The sequence below is a fragment of the Panthera leo genome, chromosome D3 (assembly GCF_018350215.1).
Source record: "Panthera leo isolate Ple1 chromosome D3, P.leo_Ple1_pat1.1, whole genome shotgun sequence".
Classification (NCBI taxonomy): domain Eukaryota; kingdom Metazoa; phylum Chordata; class Mammalia; order Carnivora; family Felidae; genus Panthera; species Panthera leo.
In genome coordinates, this window is record NC_056690.1 from 53,951,741 (window position 1) to 53,961,460 (window position 9,720).

Genomic DNA, 9,720 nt, shown 5'->3' on the forward strand with positions numbered 1-9,720 from the left:
ATAGAAGCATCCCTTCCAATTTCTTATATGTAAATGTAATCATACTACTCATATGTAGTGCATGAATATATCATACGGAATAGGGAGTAAACAGGTATACTTTGGTAAAATGCCATTCATTAACATCATACGGGCCCAGGGCAGGCTGCCCCAAAATGTGCCACTTTGGCATAAAGATTATTTTGAGTTGAAAGTAATAAAAACCCAACAGATGGAGGAAAAGCTCTGTGCTTCCCCCATAACTGCCTAAATTTATATTGGAAAGAAGAACTGCATCAGGAAGAGAAGTATTAACACAGGCTACTCTTTGCTTGGAATTCATCTGCATAATAGGACAACCTTGTTTTTCCAAAGTGTCCTCTTACCTCAGGCCCCTACCTTTTTCCTTAGCTCACACAAGCTTCCTGTGGCCTCATTGTCTTTGGAATTTCATGCATATCTGGACTCCCCATACATACACCTTTTAAATGTGATTTTCTCCTGTTAATCTGTCTCGTGTCAATTTGATTAAGTCAAGCTAGAAGGACCATAATGATGGGGAGAGCAAAGGAAAAAGAAAAATTAAACTTCCTTACGACTTACAGCCCACTGAAAAGTACTTGAGACAGGCAGCGTGACCTTCCTCAAGGAGCTTAGCTGCCTGGATGTTAATACTCCCCTAGAGGCAAGAGACAACTTTAGCTTAACACTAGCCCGACCTCCAGGATCCTGTAAGTGGACTTTAACCTATGAAAATCCCTTTGGAAACTTCCTTTGTCTCTATCCCCTCAAGATATATGTTAACAATCATCCTCCAAACATCCACCTCTGATATACATTTAAGGGTCTCATGATTAAGGTTTTACAGACAGTAGTAAATGACCTTATCCTAACAGCAGCTAGCCCCTCAAGGTCCTGGAAACCTTGCTTCCAAATTCCTTAGAGACTTACCCTATCCCTAAACCCCTCCCAACTTGAAAGTGTAGTGGCCAGTCACACACAGAGAGTCGGGACTTTTCTTTCCAGGAAGCAACTTTATTTGTGCCTGCACGGGCTCAGCGGGCTAAGACGCCAAAAGCCTGAGCCCCGAGCACATCAAGGGGTTGCCTTTTATACAATTTTTGCTCCTTTGTCTCCCATATATGGTAACATACAGTCTGAATGGCCGGTCTGTTACAGAGTTGTGAGGAAGGTAGCTCATGTGCACATAGCCAGGTTGCCTTCCCCTGTCTTGAGGTTTTCACCCCATTCCTTAGGGAGGGGCTCTACCACAAAAGTATATAATCAGATACTCTTCACAACCCCAGTGCAGCTCTTTCTGCCCATGGGTCCTGTCCCCGTGCTTTAATAACATCACCCTTTTTGCACCGGAGACATCTCAAGAATTCTTCCTTGACCGTTTGCTCCCAAACCCCAACAATCCATGCCAATATGGCAGAAGAAGATTTTTTTCCCCAACAATATTGTGTAGCCATACTGGGCCCAAATTTTACTTACATACATAAATTAGAAATAAGCCTACCTACCTTGTCCCTCAGGGACAAGGAGACTAGGAGCACCATGAAGCGAGGCTTTAATCGACCTTCCAAGAGGTGGTGTCTGAAGGACAGGCACACTCGGGGCAGTTAGAGCAGGCAGTTTATCTCCTAGTGCGCAAGTCCCTCCCCTGGTTCCTCATTGGCTGAGTGCTACAGAGGTTATAGCCTTACCCTGACGTCACCTATGCCCATGTAAGGCAGAAAGTAGTCAGACTGGAACAAATATACATTCCCTGAAGTGATGATGCAGAGACTTTCAGTCCCTCCTCCCTTTGCTTTTTGGTGCATGCTCATTTCAAAGCCCATGAAAATAAGCTCGTGAAAAGGAGAGGGGAAGAAAAACCAAGAAGTGAAGTGTCTAAGGGTTTGACACTCCATTGGGGGGAAGATGTGGGGTTCGTAGATATTTCCAGTAGGTTGTAAACTTATTGTTAACTAGACAGCACAGCTTTTATTTGTTATTTCTGAAAATGAATCATCTCCCTTACTTCTCACGCACACACACATATATATAGGTAATATATATAGGTAATATATAGGTAATATCATATATTACATATAGTCAATCGTTGGTTACTTAAATGCTCATTGCAGACCAACCCAGGAAGCAGAAACAGCCTCATGAAGATGGATAGCACATAACTTTTGGGACCTTGGAGATCAGCAGGATCAGAGGAACTAAACTTCCTCTTGGTCAGAGGAAGGAAACTAACATTTTGTGGGGAGCCTTACTCAAAGCTCTGCGTAAGCTGTTTCATATATTTAATTCTCAAAAGAGTCCTTTGTGATAGGTGATATTGCTGAGGGACCATAAGGCAAGCAGAGTGCAAAACACAAGCTGGCACAATCCCCCGCCCCCAATGTAGGATATGTGATATTCCTCAGGCACTCCTGGCTGCCCAAAAACAAAGGAAAGAAAAGAAAAATGGTCAGCTGATAGAGATCACAGTCATACTGGACATGAGTCTCCATCAGTTTACAAATGTTTTAGTAAATTACAAGAAAAAGGCAATCTTATCAGTAGCCTAATCTCCAGAAACCTATGGACTCAGTTTCCTAGAGCCCCTAATATCACCTTCCCCTCCATAGTGATGTGGGGAACAAAGGCAAGCAGGAAACGGCAGGTAAAATTAAATGTCTTTATAACCTGCAGCCCATTGACAAATACTTGAGGCAAATACAGAGTATAACATTTCTCCAGGAACTCCCAACTGCATAATGTTAATGCCTTACTAGAGGGAAAACAACCTTAACTTGACAATTGCCAGGCCTCTGATATCTTACCAGTCCTCTTTAGCATATCAAAGTCCTTCTGGAGGCCTCCCTTTTGCCTTTACCTCCCCCAGTTCCATAGTATAACCAGTCACTCCTCACAACCCCAGTGCAGCTCTTTCTGCCCATAGGTCCTGTCCCTGTGGACACTCCTATCTCCAGGTAGATAGTGTCAGAATTGAGTTGACTTGTAGGACACCCAGCTGGTATCAGATAATTGCTTAGTGACGTGGGGACACCCTCCTCACTCCCTACATAGCAGAATTAGGAGCAGAATCATTGGTTTGGGAATGTGAGGTAAAATCTGACTTGAAATTTGACTGTGACTACAAAGGAGTGTCTCAGACTGAGCAGTTTGCTTTACCAAGGAATGTATTTGACCCACCAATCCAAGGACTAGGCCTTGGACCTATGGCCTTTTCTCATCTCTGCTTCTAACTACTCTTGACCTTCCTAAGACTTAAGGCCTGGGTTCCAGGTTCTGAAATTCAGTAAGCCCTTTTGTCCCAGAGCTGATGGCCGTTGCAGTTTCTGAAAGAATGTCTTAAGATCTTCGCCCTGCTCCCTATCCAGCCACACCCATGTACACAGAACGAAGAGGTCTCCCAGAGGCTTAGGAGAGGCGTGCACGGGCAGGAGCAGGAGAAAGAGGGGAGGGTACAGTATTTCCTTTCTAATTTTCTTTTTTTAATAAATGTTTTATTTATTTTGGAGAGAGAGAGAGACAGAGTACAAGTGGCAGAGGGGCAGAGAGAGAGAAGGAGACAGAATCCGAAGCAGGCTCCAGGCTCTGAGCTGTCAGCACAAAGTCCAATGCGGGGCCTGAACTCATGAACCGTGAGATCATGACCTGAGCCCGAGTCAGACACTCAACCGACTGAGCCACCCAGGCGATCTTCTAATTTTTTTTTTTTTTAAGTAAGCTTTACACCCTATGTGGGGCTTGAGCTCATGACCCTGAGCTTTACCGACTGAGCCAGCCAGGTGCCCCTCCTTTTTAATTTTTTAAGTGACTAGATTCTTCACATGTGTTCCAGTAACTACATTATGACATCCATCTAAACTGTAAGGAGACATTTTAAAAAGGAATCTTGGGTACCTTTCATAAAACGACCTCAAGTGTAAATAGTTTAGTGTTGAGTTAGCTATCTGGGTTTTTAACATTTTCCTTTTCTAAATATTTTCAACATTACATGATCTTTTGGGGTTTAATTGCATTCTTACTCTAACAATCATGATAGATTTAATTTTTTGTCATTGTCTTCTGATAACTGCATAACAAATAAAGCAAAAATCACCCCCGAGTCCTCAAGAACTTACCTATTCTGCATAAATACCTTTATTTATTTATTTATTTATTTTTTATTTTTTTGGGACAGAGAGAGACAGAGCATGAACGGGGGAGGGTCAGAGAGAGGGGGAGACACAGAATCTGAAACGGGCTCCAGGCTCTGAGCAGTCAGCACAGAGCCCGACGCGGGGCTCGAACTCACGGACCGCGAGATCGTGACCTGGCTGAAGTCGGACGCTTAACCGACTGCGCCACCCAGGCGCCCCGCATAAATACCTTTAGATCAAAGATTTCCCCTCTGTGGGAAGAAACCTTAATGCCATAAACCTTAATGACATGAACCTAAATGACAGTGACTTGGTACACCCCGAAGCAGATAGGATTATGAAACATTTCTTTTTAGATGGAGCCTAGGAAAGTTATCTCAGGTAACGAACACGAACGCTGGGATTGTCAGGATGGCACTGGTAAGGCGGGCTGTACTGACAGCAATCGACACTGAACACTTCTTATCTGTCAACCGTAGCCATAGACACGCCCTAGTCACAAGGAAGTTCTTGGCTTCCGTAGTTTGGCAGTGTTTCCTGAATTAATTTTCAGCCTCCTCTGAAAACTCCCAAGCCTATTTTAGGGTACTATAAAAAATGAAGTTAATATCAGAAAAGGGCTGACTACATTTCTCTCCTTGCAAGCTCTGACAGTCCCAAGAAACTTCTATATTGTCTATTCTTAATCTTGTCTCCGAGCTGTGTCTTCTTTTGGCTGCTGCTGCCTCTCTGTCTGTTTTTCTCTCGGTATAGCCTCGTGGACCATTTATAATGACAATAGGAGAAGGAACAGGTAAAGGAAAAGCTAAAGAATGATGGCTCTGAGTGACAGAATGGGAGTATTTTCTGGAGATAATGCTATGAGATCTCACTGACTCATAAGCCATGTGATATGCCAACCTACAAGGAGCTTACAAAAAGGACTCCCCATTAAAGAGAACTCAGTTAAACAGGCCACTTTCTCCAGATGTCACTACTGGGCTTTGATGTCCCAGCTAGTAAAATGCTCCAGCTGAGATTTGATCATCATGTTCTGACCCAAGAGTCCACCCATTTAACCACTGTGACTTGCAGAGTCTGTGAGAAGTGAGAAAGAAATTGTAGTTGTCTTTAAAGACAATACGATCACTGCTGATTAGTCACGAACATTCCAGTGGCATTCCAGGGATGTGAGAAAGAGAAACTCCAGAAACAGTGAAGTTGAAACTCGACCTTTGGCTGTAGAATTCAGGACTCCTTGGGTTATGTATGAAGAAGTTTCAAGTTCGCCTCACCAGATGGGGACTTGATTGGCTTGAAATTCTGACCTTGGGGAGGCTGGGGCTCAAGCTGGCCCCAGGAACGACAGGAATCAGAAACATGTAAGCCACCAGGGCTTCCTCTACTCCTGGCTCTCCCATCTCTGTCTCTGTCTCTCTCTCTGTTGGCTTTATTCCACCAAACCAGCCTCCTCTCTGTAGCAGGAGATGTAGCACCCAGTGGTGCCAGCCTCAGGTGCTAACAACTCGGCCACACACAGGGCGTAGTGCTTTCTGCCTCTGGCTGCATTCTGAAGCATTCCTGGGAAGATTCGTTCCTTTCCCTGGTTTAGGGTAGGTGTCAGTTTCTTGTAGCCATGGGTAAAGTGTTGCAGTTGGTTCATTTTGGCTCAAGTGCACACTCCTGTGGCCAAGGAGGGGGTGGAAACATAGCTGCTGGGAAATCACCTTGTGTTGGATGCCCACTCTTTTTATTATTAATTTTTAAAATGTTTATTTATTTCTGAGAGAGAAAGAGAAAGAGAGAGAGAGACAGAGTGCGAGTCGGTAGGGTCATAGAGAGAGAGGGAGACACAGAATCCGAAGCAGGTTCCAGGCTCTGAGCTGTCAGCACAGAGCCTGATGGGGGGCTTGAACTCGTGAAAACCGTGAGATCGTGACCTGAGCCGAAGTCAGACGCCTAACCGACTGAGCCACCCAGGCACCCCCTGGATGACCACTTTTTCATGTCATTTCATTTATTTCATTTCATTATTATTTTTTACTTTGTGAGAGAGAGAGAGCAGGTGAGGGTGGCAGAGGGAGAGTGAGAGCGAATCTTAAGTAGGCTCCGTGTTCAGTGCAGAGCAAGACACCAGGCTGGATTCCATGGCCTGAGTGTCCTGTTCAATTTCTGCTCTGGATTCCATGGCCTGAGTGTCCTGTTCAACTTCTGCTCGGGTCGTGATCTCACAGTTAGTGAGTTTGAGCCATGCGTTGGGCTCTGGGCTGGCAGTGGGGAGCCTGGTTGGAATTCTTTCTCTCCTCTTTCTCTGCCCCTCCCCTGCTCACACACACACACACTCTCTCTCTCTCTCAAAATAAACAAATAAACAATAAACAAAAAAAAAAAAAAAAGGAAAGAGGAATTTTTTTTAAAAGGAAGGAGAATTTTTTTAAAAAAAGAAAGGAAAAACCAGAAAGCTAGGGGCACTTGGCTGGCTCAGAAAAACGTGTGTCTCTTGATCTTGGGGTCATGAATTTGAGCCCCCACATTGGGTGTAGAGATTATTTAAAAAAATAAACTTTAAAAAACCCCATAAAATATGCCTTAAAAAAAAAAAGAGGGATGCCTGGCAGGCTCAGTCAGTAGAGCATACATCTCTTGATCTCAGGGTTGTGAGTTTGAGCCACACATTGGTTATAGACATTAAAAAATCTTAAAAAAAAAAAAACAACAAACCTGTTAAAAATTATTAGAGGTAATAAATTCTTAAAATTGTATATATAAAAGAAGTATACAAGATTATTTGTACATTTGAATGCCATAATGCTACATGGGTTCTGTACCCAATTTCGATTCGTGTGTGTGTGTGTGTCTGTATAGAGAGGGGGGATTTCCCCCACAAACAAACAATTTTCAAAACAAGAGCTAGTGTCCTAGAATTCGACTCAGTTTCCACACTATCTACCCAGAGACAGCATCAGATTCCACAGGTGAAGGGCTCAGTCCTATAACACCACTCCTCACTCCTCACTTCAGATGCCAGTGGAAAGCCCAAGTTGATTCTTGTGCTTCCCATAAGGGGCTATAGATTGGATGTTCCCATACCCCCAGTCATGCTTTGGGTTTGGTTAACTTGCTAGAGTGTTCACAGAACTCAAAGAAATATTTTACTTACGAGGTTCCTGGTCTATTATAAAAGAACATGACTCAGGAACTGCCAGATGGAAGAAATGCCAAGGTCAAGGTATGTGGGAAGGGGTGTGGAGCTTCCATGCCCTGTCTGGCCACACCACTCCCTCTGTGCCAGGTTCACCAACCCAGAAGATCTCCATACTGTGTCATTTTGGGTTTGTATGGAGGTTCCATTATGTAGGCATGGTTGATTAAATCACTGGCCAATGATGATCGAACTCAAATTCCAGGCCCTCTCCCCTCGCCAGAAGTGAGGGGAGGGGTGGGACTGAAGTTTCCAACCTGCTAATCACAAGGTTGGCTTCCCTGGCAATAAGCCCCACTCTTACGTGTTTCCAAAACCCAGTTGTGCTGGAAAGGGGCTTCTTATAAATAGAACAAAACACCCATTTCACTGTGATGACTCTAAAGCAATTTCAAGAAGAGGACAAGAGATCAAATATTATGACAAAAAACACTCCTGTTGCTCTTATCAGCTCAAGAAATTCCAAGGGTTTTAGGTTATCTGAGTCATGAACCATGGACAATGACCAAATATAATGAGAAATATATTTTGGTTAATTAGATGATTTCTTATGAATCATAATATCACTGATTTCTTTTTTTTTTTTTTTTTTTGCTTGTGCAAATATTGAATTATTGAGGATTAACTCAGGGCACACAACATTTAAGAAAATCATAAAATTGTGGGGTGCCTGGGTGGCTCAGTCAGTTGAGCATCTGACTTCGGCTCAGGTCATGATCTCATGGTTTGTGAGTTTGAGTCCCACATTGGGATCACTGCTGTCAGCGTGGAACCCGCTTTGGATCCTCTATCCCTCTCTCTCTCTGCAATTCCTCTGCTCACACACTCACTCTCTCTCAAAAATAAATAAATATTTTTAAAAAAAAGAGAAAATGATAAAATTGTAACATGAAAAATAAAAAAGGACAAGAGTAAACAGACAGATATATAATATTCCCAGTTGAGAATTTTTTTTTTAAGTTTATTTATTTATTTTGAAGGGTGGAGAGGGGCAGAGACAGAAGGAGAGAGAGAAAATTCCACGCAGGCTCCTCATTGTCAGTGTGGAACTCACAAACTGTGAGATCATGACCTGAGCAGAAATCAAGAGTAGGACACTTAACTGACTGAGCCGCCCAGGTGCCCCATCCCAGATGAGAATGTTAAATTACAGAAGACAATAATTCCTAACTGGATGTAATACATAGGTTTATGCATTATTGATGCATTATCAATGGAAGTTGTAACGGAATAGAAAATAGAACTTGACAATTTGATAGTCACCTGGAGGACCAAAGAACTCAAAATGAATTTATAAATATGTACATATTTACATAAAACTGTTCTGTCATATTTGAAACATTTTAGAAAGTAATAAAAACCAAAACATTATAGTACTAGGTTAACAGAAGATAAATCGCCCAGGGGATTCTATTCCACTGTTCATATATTATAAAATTAATGTCTGATGAAACAGAAGCAATATGACAACTGGAGAAAGAGGCTATGGGGGTGGGGGGAGGGGGCAGTGGTTGGTAATTCTGCTCTCAGCTCACCTCTCTGCCTCCCTGTCTCCAGGCCTGAGCTCCTGCCATTCACTTGGCTAAGTGCTCTTACGGCCTGCCAGGTGTCTTTCTTCTCTACCCGCAAATCATTGTGTTGCCCTGTCTGGTATCCGGCCAGAAAGTGGTATTATCTTGTGGGGTGCCGGCTGTAGTTGGGAGATCCATATTGCACGTTCTAGCCCAGCTTCATCACATAGAGACATTGGGAGTATTAGACACCTACTCGATTCTATCAAAGCAGGACTTTCTTTCTTTAAAAGAAATTTTTTTAACATTTATTTTTGAGAAACAGTGTGAGTGGGGGAGGGGCAAAGAGAGGCAGATGGAGAATCCGAAGCGGGCTCCGCACCGTCAATGCAAAGCCTGATGTGGGGCTCGAACTCTCGAGCTGAGATCATGACCTGAGCCAAAGTCAGATGCTCAACTGACCGAGCCACCCAGGCGCCCTCCAAAGCAGGACTTTCTCACCTGCAGTTTCTTGTAGCAGGTTCCAAGTTCCTGAGTTCTTGTTCCAAGTTCCTTGGGAGCCTGAGGTAGAAGGGAAGGCTTGGATGGGTATGGCTGATAGAAGTGGATTGAGAATTCCTGATTCTCTAAGACTATAGTCGGAGAATATAGTACAGTACATTCTGTAGATATAGTGTATATATCTATATTATCTATTGCCAAATAATTACTAAATAAAAATTATAGTGGTAACTGGATATCAGGATATGGAAAAATTAATGTAGATTTATACTTATTCTATATGCTGCAAAGAATTTGAAACTTCACAGGCCCGAATATTAAAAAATACATGAAAAACTGGAAGAAAACAGAATAGCATATGTGCGATGCCTTAGCCTGGGCAGTAAAAATGAAGTCTCAT